Source organism: Theropithecus gelada, chromosome 5 (genome assembly GCF_003255815.1).
Source record: "Theropithecus gelada isolate Dixy chromosome 5, Tgel_1.0, whole genome shotgun sequence".
NCBI lineage: Eukaryota > Metazoa > Chordata > Mammalia > Primates > Cercopithecidae > Theropithecus > Theropithecus gelada.
The window spans coordinates 38,551,190-38,566,145 of NC_037672.1; the positions used below are offsets into that span (position 1 = coordinate 38,551,190).

General features: G+C 43.8%; 1 protein-coding gene across 1 annotated transcript in view; it reads right to left on the bottom strand.

Annotated features, from left to right (window-relative positions):
* The window catches only part of SMIM14 (small integral membrane protein 14), a 79,490-nt gene extending 68,734 nt beyond the window's left edge, over positions 1 to 10,756 (bottom strand). The window contains exon 1 of the mRNA XM_025386412.1: positions 10,407 to 10,756. The gene's annotated coding sequence lies outside the window, so the exon portion shown is untranslated. The remainder of the gene's footprint in view (positions 1 to 10,406) is intronic.
* Positions 10,757 to 14,956: the final 4,200 nt, after the last annotated feature.

A 14,956-nucleotide genomic window follows, 5' to 3' on the forward strand; every position in this document is an offset into this window, starting at 1 on the left:
AAAAAAAAAAAAAAAAAAAAAAAAAAAAAAAAAAAAAAAAAAAAATTATACCCAAGAATATTTACTAGTCATATTCTAAATTTTAACATTGTAAACTCAGGAAAATATGGCCGAGTGCCGTGGCTCATGCCTATAATCCCAGCACTTTAAAGGAGGCTGAGATGGGCAGATCACAAGGTCAGGAAATCAAGACCAGCCTGGCCAACATGGTGAAACCCCGTCTCTCCTAAAAATACAAAAAAAAAAATTAGCGGGGCATAGTGGCGCACGCCGGTAGTACCAGCAATTCGGGAGGCTGAGGCAGGAGAATCGCTTGAACCCGGGAGGCGGAGGTTGAAGAGAGCCGAGATCGCACTACTGCACTCCAGCCTGGGTGACAGGGTGAGACTCCATCTCAAAAAACAAACAAACAAACAAACAAATACTCAGGAAAATGTTTTTCTTTCTTTCTTAGAGCAGGAGTCTCCCTCTGTCGCCCAGGCTGGAGTGCAGCAGCACATTCTCAGCTCACTGCAACCTCCACCTCCTGGGTCCAAGTGATTCTCCCAAGTATCTGGGATTACAGGTGCCTATCATCACACCCAGCTAGTTTTTGTATGTTTAGTAGAGACAGAGTTTTGCCATGTTGGGCAGGTGGGTCTTGAATTCCTTACCTCAGATGATCCACCTGCCTCGACCTCTCAAAGTGCTGGGATTACAGGCGTGAGCCACTGTGCCCAGCTAGGAAAATTTTTTCATAAATCAGAAACAGAAAAATTTAACAGAAAATATAAAAATTCCAGGCCAGGCCTTGTAATCCAAGCACTTTAGGAGGCCAAGCTGGGTGGATCACCTGAAGTCAGGAGTTCGAGACCAGCCTGGGCAACATGGCGGAAACCTATCTCTACTAAAAATACAAAAATTAGCTGGGCGTGGTGGTGCACATCTGTAATCCCAGTTACTTGGGAGGCTGAGGCAGAAGAATTGCTTGAACCCAGTAAGCAGAGGTCGCAGCAAGCCAAGATCGCGCCACTGCACTCCAGCCTGGGTGACAGAGCAAGACTCTGTCTCTTTAAAAAAAAAAAAAATCCATATTATGTTGATCCCACATAATAGTGGATACAAGTTACTTATAAATGATTTTTTTTGTTTTTTGTTTTTTTTTTTTTGAGACAGGGTCTCTATTGCCCAGGCTGTAGTGCAGTGGCGTAATCATGGCTCATTGCATCCTTGACCTCCTAAGCTCAAGCCATCTTCCCACCTCAGTCCCCCAAGTAGCTAGGACTACAGGCGTGTGCCACCACAATGGCCCCACTTATAAATGTTAAGAAAGCAGTAGGTTTTTGTTTTGAGATAGGGTCTCTGTTGCCTAGGCTGGAGTGCAGTGGTGTGATCACAGCTTCCTGCAGCCTCAACCTCCCCAGCTCAAGCAGTCCTCCCACCTCAGGCTCCGGAGTAGCTGAGACCACAGGTGCGTGCCATCACACTCACACAATTTTTTTACTTTTTTGTAGAGACGGGGTCTCGATGTGTTGCCCAGATAGGTCTTGAACTCCTGGGCTCAAGTGATCTCCCCACCTCAGCCTCCCATATTGCTGGGATTATAGGCACGAGCCACCATGCCTGGCCAGAAAGCAGTTTTTAACAGCTGGATTACAAAATACTAGTGTGTTCTAAACTTGAGAGGTATATTACAAGCAATGGTACTAGTTTGTTAATGATGCATGTTATCTAAATAAATTACAACAGAATCAAGACTTTTCCTTAATATTTCATTCACATGCTTGTCTATATGATTTCTCTGAGCAGAAAGAAGCAGAGTGCTGAGGGCAGTGGCTCACACTTGTAAAACCAATACTCTGAGGGGCTGAAGCAGAATGGCTTGAGCCTAGGAGTTCGAGACTAGCCTGCCAAGGTGGTGAGACCGTCTTTATGAAAAACTTTAAAAATTAACCAGGCATGCTGGCATGTGCCTTCTTATGTAGTAGTCCCAGCTACTCAGAAGGCTGCGAAGGATCACTTGAGCCTAGGAGTTCAAGGCTACCGTGAGCTATGATCACACCACTGCACTCCAGCCTGTGTGACAGAGACCCCATTTCTAACTAAAATAAAAATGAAAGAAGCAGAGTATGGCTACTGCTCTCCAAACTATGTAACTCACAGCCTCTTTCTTCCATATCATAGCTGAGATGACATGTGCACAAAGACGTGCATAAACATCATTAGTCATATTGGGAAAAATGCTTAGAACTACCGTGATAAAGCAATTATTGGGCCAGGCATGGTGGCTCACGCCTGTAATCCCAACACTTTGGGAGGCCAAGGCAGGCGAATCACCTGAGGCCAGGAGTTCAAGACCAGCCTGGCCAACATGGTGAAACACTCTCTCTACTAAAAATACAAAAATTAGCTGGGCATAGTGGCGAGTGCCTGCAGTCCCAGCTACTTGGGAGGCTAAGGCAGGAGAATCACTTAAACCCAGGAGGTGGAGGTTGCAGTGAGCCAAGACTATGCTCTGTGCCATTGCACTCCAGCATGGGCAACAAGAGCGAAACCCTGTCAAAAAAAAAAGACATAGAGAGACAGAAAGAAAGAGAGAAAGAGAAAGAGAAAGAGAAAGAGAGAGAGAGAGAGAAAGAGAGAGAAAAGCAATTGTTAACAAATAAAATGAATAAACAGATTTTAAAAGTCTGTTCAAAATTTCAAGCAAGTCAGTTTCTTCTACATTACCTTTCCTAAGAGTAACAAAGCAGCAAAATATGTATTGTATAAAAAGCAAACTTGTTTTTGCCAGGGCATGGTAGCTGTAATCCCAGGACTTTGGGAGGCTGAGGTGGGCAGATCACTTGAGGTCAGGAGTTTGACACCAGCCTGGCCAACAGAGTGAAGCCCCGTCTCTACTAAAAACACAAAAATTAGCTGGGCATGATGGCAGGTGCCTATAATCCAACTACTCGGGAAGCTGAGGCACAAGAATCGCTTGAACCTGGGAAGTGGAGGTTGCAGTGAGCTGAGATCATGCTGCTGCACGCCAGCCTGGGTGACAGAGTGAGACTCCATCTCAAAGAAAAAAAAAAAAAGAGTAAACTTGTTTATAAAAACTATATTGTAGTCGGGCGTAGTGGCTCACACCTGTAATCCCAGCACTTTGGGAGGCCAAGGCGGGCGGATCACAAGGTCAGGAGATCGAGACCATCCTGGCTAACACGGTGAAACCCCATCTCTACTAAAAATACAAAAAAATTAGCTGGGCATGGTTGCGGGTGCCCGTAGTCTCAGCTACTCAGGAAGCTGAGGCAAGCGAATGGCATGAACCTGGGAGGCGGAGCTTGCAGTGAGCCGAGATCCTGCCACTGCACTCCAGCCTGGGCCACGGAGGGAGACTCCATCTCAAAACAAACAAGCAAGCAAACAAAGAAAAAAACTATGTTGCAAGATAAAACATGATAGCAGCCAGAACATTGACCTCTAAGTCTGGTGCATATACCAGGAAGATGCTTACTGCATTCGTAATTCGATTTGAAACACCTTTATTCACTATTGAATTTTGAAAGCTCTGCACTTGTAATACTTGTCAATGAGTGCAGTCAAGCATAAACCAGCTTCATTCTGCCATTCTGTATTTTTACAAAGCTGAGACACATCTGTGCTTTGGCCTAAATTTAAAAAAAAAAAAAAGGAAATGAAAATTCAATATGAAAATAAGCAATAAAAAGGTAACTTTCTCCAAAACAAAAGAACATAAGTCTTAAATGTTATCAAAAACATATATAAGTCCTACTATACACCTAAAAATTGGTTTAGAAAAATATACTTTCCCAAAGAGTTAATTTTTAAAAAATAAAATATACATTTATAATTTAAAATTTAAATACCAAAAGTTAAAAAAAATGGAAAAAAGGAGGTACTTTCCTCTCCTCAGAGACAGCTTCTATTAAAAACCTTCATGTCGGTTGGGCGCAGTGGCTCATGCTTATAATCCCAGCACTTTGGGAGGCCGAGGTGGGCAGATCACATGGTCAAGAGATCAAGACCATCCTGGTCAACATGGTGAAACCCTGTCTCTACTAAAAATACAAAAATTAACTGGGCATGGTGGCACGTGCCTGTAATCCCAGCTACTTGGGAGGCTGAGGCAGGAGAATCACTTGAACGCGGGAGGCGGAGGTCACAATGAGCTGAGATCGGGCCACTGTACTCCAGCCTGGCGAAAGAGCGAGACTCCATCTCAAAAAAAAAAAAAAACCTTCATGTCTGACCGGCACGATGGTTCATGCCTGAAACCCAGCACTTTGGGAGGCTGAGCCAGGTGGACTGCATGAGCTCAGGAGTTTGAGAACACCCTGGGCAACATGGCAAAACCCCAACTCTACAAAAAATACAAAAATTAGCCAAGTGTGGTCCCAGCTACTAGTGAGGCTGAGGTGGGAGGGTAGCTTGAACCTGGGAGGTAGAGGTTGCAATGAGCCGAGATCGCCCCACTGCACTTCAACCTGAGTGATAGAGTGAGACTCCCATCTCACAAAAAAAAAAAAAAAAAAGAAAAGAAAAGAAAACAAGACAAATCTTTATGTCTCAGGAAGATTTTAGAATTCAAAAAATACCAAAAACAAACAAATAAATAAAAATGTTTAAAAACTTCATGTAACATTTTCTAAGCATATGCAAGTATATATATATGCTGTATATACTTGTTGAATTATGATTAAAATCATTTAAGAAGTCTCAGCCGGGAGCAGTGGCTCACACCTGTAATCCCAGCACTTTGGGAGGCCAAGGTGGGTGGATCACCTAAGGTCAGGGGTTCAAGACCAGCCTGGCCAACATGGTGAAACTCTGTCTCTACTAAATATACAAAAATTAGCCAGGCATGGTGGCGCATGGCTATAATCCCAGCTACTCAGGAGGCTGAGGCAGGAGAATCGCTTGAACCCGGAAGGCAGAGGTTGCAGTGAGCTGAGATCACTCCACTGCACTCCAGCCTGGGCAACAAAGTAAGACTGTGTCTCAAAAAAAAAAAAAATTACGAAGTCTTTAATATACCTTCTATTTGTAATTAGACTGGCTGCTGTAATTATTCAGTTTTTAGGTTAATTATTTAAAGCCATGGTTCACCATAATATTATTTATAATTGTGAAAAACTGGAAACTACATTCATGCCCAATATTAAAGGAAAACTTCAAGTAAATCTGTTTAAAATATCTTTGGATGCAGTGGTTCACGCCTGTAATCCCAGCACTTTGGGAAGTCAAGGCAGAAGGATCATTTGAGCCTAGGAATTCCATACCAACCTGAGCCTGTCTCCACAAAAAACAAACAAACAAAAATTAGTGTGGTAGTATGCGCCTGTGGTCCTACCTACTCAGGAAGCTGAGGCGGGAGAATCGCATAAGCCCAGAAGGTTGAGGCTACAGTGAGCCATGGTCGCGCCACTCAATTCAATAGTAAAACACAAATCAAAGGAGAAAATGTAGGAAGAATTCTGATGATTTGATCAACACAAAGTAATAGGTTTTGTGTGTGGGGAATGAGCAGGTAATACACAAGTAAGAAGAAAATGCTCCAAAATTACTTGAAGCCTGGTGGGCTCTCAGCACTCAATACAACAATGCAAGACCTAGGAGTCTTTGCAGAATGTTTTTTGTTTCTTTATTTTTTTGAGACGGAGTCTTGCTCTGTTACAAGGCTGGAGTGCAGTGGTGCAATGGCTCACTGCAACCTCCGCCTTGTGAGTTCAAGTGATTCTCCTGCCTCAGCCTCCCGAGTAGCTGGGATTATAGGCATGCATGACCACGCCCAGCTAATTTTTGTATTTTTAGTAGAGAAGGGGTTTCACCATGTTGGCCAGGATGATCTCAATCTCTTGACCTCGTGATCCACCCGCCTCGGCCTCCCAAAGTGCTGGGATTACAGGCATAAGCCACCGCGCCATGCCACAGAATGTGTTTTAAGGTCATCTCCTGTTTGTGCAACTTCAGGCAAAAAGACCAACAAAACAATGGACTTCATTAAGGACAGGATTGGAAAAGGAACAGAAAATGCTACCATGTCCTGAACAAAAACACGGCCTCTCTTAATGTACTGAACACAATTCTAAACTCTGTAGTTCTGAAGCAGTAGGGTACAGTGATTAAAAAGACTTGGGTTTCAAATTCAAGTTTCCGCCACTTACTGTGTCTCATTGTCTTCATTTGTATGATACCTACATATCTGAGTTGCTTTGCAGTTATATGAAAACATGTAATAGTAATTTTTAGCATAACGTTTGACATATAAAGCAGTGTTCCAAAAAAATGGTAGCTATCATTACTACTATAATCAATCTTCCAAAGAAAAGCCACTAAAACATTGAGAGATTCTCAAAGTTTGATATGCATTAAAATCACCTGATTTATTGAAAATACAGATTTTAAAGACCCATTTCTCCCAGAAATTAATTCCACAGGTCTAAAGTAGAATATAAGTGTACTCTGACCCAAACACTAAAGAGAATAAGGCACTGCCCTATAAAAAGAGGCTGAAAATTAGGGTTTTTTCATGGGGAAAAAAACAAAAAACAAAAAAAAGGCCTACGATAGACAGTATGTTCAAGAGGAATACAGACATTCACTAAGTTCATTTATTCAACCAACATTCACTGAGTACCTACTGTGCAGTGAAAAGGACAGACAAGGTCTCATATTCACAGAGCTTAATTTCCAGGGTAGGAGACAGAACATTTTTTTAAAATTCCATATATTGATAAATGCTGTGAAGAAAATAAAATACAAGGGAGAGATTGGTCAGTCTCCTTGAAGAGGCAACATCCGACCTAACACCTGAATAACACAATGGTATCAACCACAGCAAGATCTGGGAGAAGAGTACTGAAGCCCCAGGGTGCAGCAAATGCAGACGCCCTGCAGCAAGAACCAGCTTGGCAACTTCCAGGGACAAAAATGCAAGTGGGATTGATACACAGGAAGAAACTCACGTGGCCAGGCTCCAGGGTACTGAACTAAGTAGAAGGAAACAAGGTAAGGTAAGAGAGGAAGGCAGTGCCGAAACTTGTAGCGCCTGGCAAGCTTTGGTAGAGTTTAGATTTTATTTTGAATATGGATGGAAAACTTTCAACAAGGGGGTGTCAAGGTAATTTACATTTTAAAGGATCTCTTAGGCTAGTAAGGGAAATGCACAATAAAAAGCCAAAGTGGAAGCAGGGAGACCAGGAGTTCCTGCAATAGATCAGGTAAGAGACGAAGATAACCTGGCAAAGCTGATGGCAGTAGGGATGGGAAGAAGTGGACAAATCTAGAATACATATTGAACACTATAAGCCAAATCAAAGAAAAAGAAACTAGGTTGTATAATGAGTAGTAAACATCTAGGACTGCTCATCCAAGCACTGCAAAATGAAAATAGAGATTTCAAGATTTCAGGTAAGTTTATGAGGCTCAAATTCAAAATAAGTTATTAGCAGATTTAGGATAGTTCATGGCATGTACTTATCCTTTGAAGTTGAGATGAAGAGGACATTTCCTTCCATAGCAGGCTCTTTTTGGTGCCAACTGGTAGCTCAATGTATATTAAGTGTGATGTGGGCCAGGCGAAGTGGCTCACACCTGTAATCCCAACACTGTGGGAGGCCGAGGTGGGCAGATCATTTGAGGTCAGGAGTTTGACACCAGCCTGGCCAACATGGTAAAACCCCGTCTCTACCAAAAATACAAAAATTTGTCGGGCGTGATGGTGTGCACCTGTAGTCCCAGCTACTCAGGAGGCTGAGGTTGGAGAATTGCTTGAACCCAGGAGGCAGAGGTTGCAGTGAGCTGAGATCCACCACTGCACTCCAGCCTGTACAATAGAGCAAGACTCCATCTCCCCCGCAAAAAACAAAAAGTGTGATGTGTAAAGTTAAAATCTTCCAGGACCTTACTGCCTGGATCCTGAACATCTGATCAACATTTGGAACAGGGTGTAACTACGGAATAGAACTAAATCTTTACCCAAATCAAACCACTGAGTTAGCAAAAACTATTTAAACTTTCATATTACCCTCAGGCTGTGCTTTCTTTCCCAAGAGCCAAACAAGTGAGGCCTTACTTTGCCACACAATGCATATTAATTTCTTAAATCGTACATTATCATAGAGATTTGTCAGGAAACCTTTTAAAACCATGCTTTTAATAATTATGGTTTGCCAAACACAGAAGTCCTCCATTATCCACAAGGGATACATTCAGAGAAACCCCAGTGGGCTGGACCTGGTGGCTCAGCATGCCTGTAATCCTGGCATTTTGGGAGGCTGAGGCCGGAAGATCACTTGAGATCAGGAGTTTGAGACTAGCCTGGACAACACAGTGAGATCTCGTCTCTATTAAATTTTAAAATGAAAAAATTATAAAACAACCCCCCCGTGGATGCCTAAAGCCCATATAGTGAACCCTATATATGGACTGTTTTTTTCCTATACACATCTATGATAAAATTTATAAATTAGGCACAGTAAGAGATTGACAATAGTTAATAATAAAATAGAACAGTTATAACAATATACTATAATAAAAGTTATGTGAATATGGTCTCTGAAAATGAGATTGTATTTTCGAACTGTGGTTGACCACAGAAACTGAAACTCGGGAAACCCCTGAAAGTGAAACCACGGATAAGCGGGCACTACTGTACAGTGAATACTCCCTAAAATTTAAGGTCTGAAGTCCATGTCTGAAAACTTTAAATTATTACTCAAAAAAGAAATATTAGAATGTGAAAAAGCAGGTTACGTACTGAAAAGCATATGTGGTATGATACCACATTTGTATAAACTATATAAATGCAAAAAAGTAGTTTAGAAGGGTATAAACTAACATTTTGGTGATCTTTGGGTGGCAGAATTATTGATTTTTTTTCCCATCTGCTTTTATCAACATTTTCTCTATTACACAAAGTATTTCATATAACCAAAAATATTAGTTATAGGCTAGCATAAAAGGTAAAAAGCTGAAAAAGAACTTCAAGAAATTTTTCCTTCTTCTAAATCAGAAGGATTCCAACTGCAGTAGTAAGAAAAAAAGATCTCAATGGCAAACACTGAAGAAAAGATTGGTTAAGAGGTTCATGTTATACCACAAGGACATACCCTTCAAGGAAATAATCTAAACTCGTAACTCTTACTGGTTTGATAAGGAGCAATTAACTATCACGTACTGTTGTTCTTTCTTGCTGTTAACCACACAAACACCTCAATTAATGAGTTCTCGGGGGCGGGGGTGAAGCGGTGTTCTTTTTAAAAACCATGTTGGAAAAAAGAGGAAAAAAAAGTTAGGACAAAAAGGTTTGGTTTTCTGGTCGCAGTGCTGTGGAGGGCCGCGGAGAGCGGCAAGTTCGGAGCAGGCTACACTAAAGGAATCTGCGCGGCCAGCCACCCTAAGTGGAAGGGAATGCAAAGCCTCCTGCAACCTCCACAGCGCCGGGCGGCGAGAATGCCTCCTAAGCGTCGCAAGACTCCAACACCTGGAAGGTCTTACGCTTTCCAAGTTATGTGTACAGCTGCTAACTGTTTCTGACAATAACACACAAGAACTGGAAGGACTCTTCTGCAAATGTAGCTATTACGTGTGTGAAGCTCAACCAACTCTCTCGATGCAAAAGTAAGACATTCTATTAAGGCCACAGCCTCGGTTTTGCCAACTGGGGTAACTGAAAACATCCTACCGACTCTCTACAGCTAACAAACCGTCTCTGCTAAAATCCTGGCACATATAAACAGCCACTTTGGTGAAGTCTGCCTTTAAACAGCAACACGGGACTTCGGGTACAGCTGGTAACCAGTTTATCACACACTATTAGTTCCAATAAAAGGTGCTGCTACCTCTTCACTGTCAGCCTTGGTTCCACCTACTGAACAAACAGAAAAAGGGGATCCTTTAAATTCGCGACACAATAGGAGCTAAAAAGCTCTCGCTTTCAGGGTGGCAGCTTTCTTGTCTCACTTATCACAACAAAGGATGCATCCTAGTGACTTCACCGTACCCAGAAAGGGCTGAGGGAGACGGTAAACAAGATAGTGTGGATTTCGGGATTTGTGAGTTTTTCCTTCCAGCTACGACTCTCTTTTTACTCCATTATACGTCTCCACCCGTGTCGACAATCTGATCCTAAAAATAAAACCATCCGTGGCTACCTTGCCCTTTCCTGCCAAACACCGACTCTGACATCCTGCAGAGAAAGCCCAATTGCAGACTCTGCGGGGGGCGCGGGCTCGGCAGCAGCGGAGCTTCTCCCAGTGCAGAATCGCCAGCCCGGCCGGGGAATCGCTAAGCCCGAGAAACAGCCCTGTTCTGCCGCAGCCGCCGCAGTCCCCGAGAGCCTGGGGAGCCCCCAGGAAAAACTGGGGCGAGGGGAGGGTGAGCCAGCAAACGCTGGTGGGAGAGGGGGAGACACTCACCCGCCCAGACAACAACCGATGGGGCGGGGAGGATGGGGGCCGGGACCGAGGCTCGGCAGAAAGACCGCCTGGAGCTTCCAGAAGGCTGCGGCTGCTCCGGACGCTGCTGCCGCTGCCGCTCCTGGCTGCCGGCTTCCTCCCCCTCCTCTGTTTTGATTCGAGTGACCACGTCACTCTTAGCCACAAGACCCGGATCTGATGGCTCCCGCGGGCGGCAGTGCAACAGATTGCAGCGCCTGGAGACTCCAGCGGCCCCGCCTGCCGAGCATGCGCAAGCCCAGCGCCTGCCTTGTGCGTCCCGGGAAGCCGGGGGGGGGGGGGCCTGCGGCTTCAGACGCCTACGACGCGCTGTGCGTGGGGGCGCGGAGCGCGGGGGATGTAGTTCCGGTTGGGAGGGGTGTGGCTGAGGACTGTGAAGCAATCGGGGCGAGGCCGGTTGTGTGTTGAACTCTTCCGCGTAGCGGCGGCTGACTGTGTTCTAATGTGTCTCCCTTTGCCCGAGCTAAAGGTTTTCCTCGACGGAGTCTTTAGAATACCGTGGTAGATGTAGACGTGGTTACAGATTGATGTTTGTTGAGGCAGTCTACCCCTGTAGAGTGTTTTTGGTTACTCAGGCCCGGATGGAAATTGGAGATGGGGATTACAAAAATACATCAAATGTGGCAGTTATTGGTTCCCTTTACCCTAACATGTTTGCACCGGAAACGACCAAAATTAAGTTCAACAGGAATATTAGTAAAGGGAATATGTAGTCGGGCTTGGTGGCTCATGCCTGTAATCCCAGCACTTCGGGAGGCCGAGGTGGGCGGATCACTTGAGGTCAGGAGTCCGAGACCAGCCTGGCTAACATGGTGAAAACCCATCTCTACTAAAAACACAAAAATTAACCAGGCGTGGTGGTGCCTGCTTGTTGTCCCAGCTACTCGGGGTGCTGAGGTGGAAGAATCACTTAAACCCGGGAGGCGGAGGTTGCAGTGAGCCGAGATCGCGCCACTGCACTCCAGCCTGGGTGATAGTGAGACTGTCTCAAACTACATAATTAAAGATACGTGACCAAAGATGACTTGCTAGTCAGGAGATAGTGGGGAAGTAGGAGGGAATGCTGTGGCTAGGCAGCCAGTCGGCCCAAGTCTTCGTTGGTTTGGTTGTAGAGCTGGAATAAGGGTGCTGTTTTTACCCAATTTTCTTTTTAGAGCAAGTTGGTGCTTCCTACTCTCCCATTCTAGCCTCTGAATCTCCCCGCTAAATTTTGGGGACCCTGGAAATTAACCAATTTGGCAAAATGCAGAACTATATTGTTTCCTTAGGTCCTTCAGTTGGCAAACTTTAATTAAAATGGGACAAGTGACGAAGTAAAAGTGAGTCCCAAACAAAGATTTCACAAAAGTGCCTCTTTGCTAGTCTTGACGGAGAGGTGAAAGCTGCAAGCTTTCTTAACTCAGATTTGATGACTTTTTCACCTACCCAGACTTCCACCTCAGCTGTTTGGTTAATTACCCCTCAACAAGCTGAATCACCTTCCCCAAATTAGTATAATTTACAAGAGATTTTTAATTAAAGTGGATCTTGAACACAGGTAAAGGTTTCTAGAAAATTAGAGGTTTCTGGTAAAACTTGAAGTGTTTCCCAGTTAACTAACTACAAAGTAGGTATAAAGAATAAAGATTTGGGTCCTTAATCTGCAATCTTGAACTCTGCTTACTCAAATTCAGAGTTTGAGATGGAATCTGGTGCCCTAATGAGCTGACACTGTACCAAAGGGTCTTTAATTTGTGGAACTCCAAACAAAATCTGTTATGCCGGAGTGCACTCATGTCCACGTATGTGTTTGAGAACACAGCTGTGTTTAAGAGAACAGTATGATACAAAGTAGAATTGTACTGGTTGTTGCAACATTCTCAGTACTTGCTTTTTTTTTTTTTTTTTTTTTTTTTGAGATGGCATCTTGCTCTGTTGCCCAGGCTGGAATGCAGTGGTGTGATCATAGCTCACAACAGTCTCAAACTCCTGGGCTCAGAGTGATCCTCCCATCTTAGCCTCCTGAGTAGCTAAGACTACAGACACATGCCACCACACTGAGCTATTTTTTTTTTAATTTGTTATAGAGATAGGGTCTTGCTATATTGTTTAGGTTGGTCTTGAACTCCTGGTCTCAAGTGATCCTCCTGTTTCAGCCTCCCAAAGTGTTGGGATTACAGGCATGGGTCACTGTGCACACCCAGTACTAGCTTTATAAAGTAAGTTACAGGAAAACCAAGATGTTAGGATTAGCCTGGTGGAGTGCTGTATGCCTGTAGTCCCAACTACTCAGGAGGCAGAGACAGGAGAACTGCTTGAACCCTAGAGTTAGAGGCTTTGATTAGCCACTGCACTCCACCCTGGGCAACATAGCATACCTTGTCTCAGGAAAAAAATTTTAAAAAAAGATTTTGGGATCCTTGGTAGTCAGCGTCTAAGATGACCCCTAATGATTGTCACTTCTGGTGGTCTGCATCAGCCCTTTGAATCAGGACTGCTGTGTTTTACCAGTAGAATACAGCTGAATGTGTGTGACTTCTGAGGCTGGGTCACAAAGGCACTGATTGCAGTTTTCCCTCTCATTCTCTTTGATTGCTTGCTCTGGGGGAAGGCAGTCTCCACACCACTCTGCTCGAAGAGCTCTATTAACAGGCCTATGTGGAGAAGAGAAAAAGCCTCCACTAACAGCCAGCACCAACTTGCCAGCCATGTGAGTGAACTAACTTGATTGATCCTTCAGCCCTAATCAAGCATTCAGATGACTGCATCCCTGCCCAACATTTGATTGCAAGTTCATGAGAGATAGAAGAGGCTGGCTCTTACCCACAGACACTGATATGGGATATCATGTGCTTTTTTTGTTCTGATCTTTAAGTGCAGTTTTTCCTTTTTTTTTTTTTTTCTGAGTCTCTGTTGCCCAGGCTGGAGTGCAGCAGTGCAATCTCGGCTCACTGCAACCTCCACCTCCTGGGTTCAAGCGATTTCCTGCCTCAGCCTCCCTAGTAGCTGGGATTACAGGTGCACGCCACCATGCCTGGCTAATTTTTGTATTTTTAGTAGAGACAGGGTTTCACCATGTTGGCCAGGCTGGTCTCAAACTCTTGATCTCAGGCGATCTGCCCACCTTGGCCTCCCAGAGTTATGGGATTACAGGCATGAGCCACTGTGCCCGGCCCATAAGTGCCGTTTTTCAAAACTAAACGATGGAAGAACTAAAAAGTGTGTAATTCTATATGTAAAGAACAACATAGAATTCCTACCATACAACCAAGAGCATAGTAAACATTGGATAAATATTTGTTGAATGGACACAGAATTAAAAAAGAAACACCAATTGGAAAATTTGGAATAAATACTGATAGATAAAGGAGAAATACCATAATATATAAAGGATTCATACAAATCAATGGGGAAAATTAATGCCTGCCACACATGTATAGGTTTATAGTATGAACGGATTTATATACTTTATAGTATGAACAGATGGTTCACACACACAAAGGAAATACAAATGTTTGAAAATCTTCTAGTAATCAAAGGTAATTACAGTCTAGTAATCAAAAATTGCAAATCAAAAAGGAAACATATTTATTTACTTATTTTAGAGATGGGGTCTTGCTCTGTCACCCAGGCTGAAGTGCAGTGGCTATTCACAGATGTGACCATAGCACATTGCAGCCTTGAACTCCTGGGCTTAAGCAATCCTCCTACCTCAGCCTCCTGAGTAGCTGGGACTACAGGAATGCGCCACCCAGCTTTTTTTCTCTTTTAATAGACAGAATTCTCACTATATTCACAGGCCAGGCTGTTCTCCAACTCCTGGCCTCAAGGGAAATGCAAACTACTGCACCCAGCCTGGGTAACGTGGCAAAACCTTGTCTCTACAAAAATAAATAAATAAATAAATAGATAAATAAATAAATAATAATTAACCAGACCTGGTGGCGAAACTTTGTCTCTTAAAAAAAAAAAATTAACCAGACGTGGTGGTGGTGCCTGTAGTCCCAGCTACTCAGGAGGCTGAGATGGGAGGGAATGGCTTAAGCCCAGGCAGTAGAGGTTGCAGTGAGTCAAGATCACGCCACTGTATTCCAGCCTGGGCGATAGAGCCAGAACTTATCTTGAAAAAAATTTTCTTTTTTTCATATTTGAAAATAGAGATAGGGTCTCACTATGTTGCCTAGACTGGTCTCGAACTCCTGGGCTCAAGTGATCCTCCCGCCTTGGCCTCTCAAAGTACTGGGATTATAGGCATGAACCATCACACCCAGCCTATTTTATTTTTTTTGATGATATTATAAATGGAATTGCTTGCTTTTTGTTTTTGAGACAGAGTCTTGCTCTGTCACCCAGGCTGGAGTGCTATGACATAATCTCAGCTCACTGCAACCTCTACCTCCCAGGTTCAATCAATTCTCATGCCCCAGCCTCCTGAGTACCTGCGACTACAGGTGCGTGCCACCACCCTGGCTAATTTTTGTATTTTTAGTGGAGACAGGGTTTCACTATGGGCTTGAACTCCTGGGTCTTGA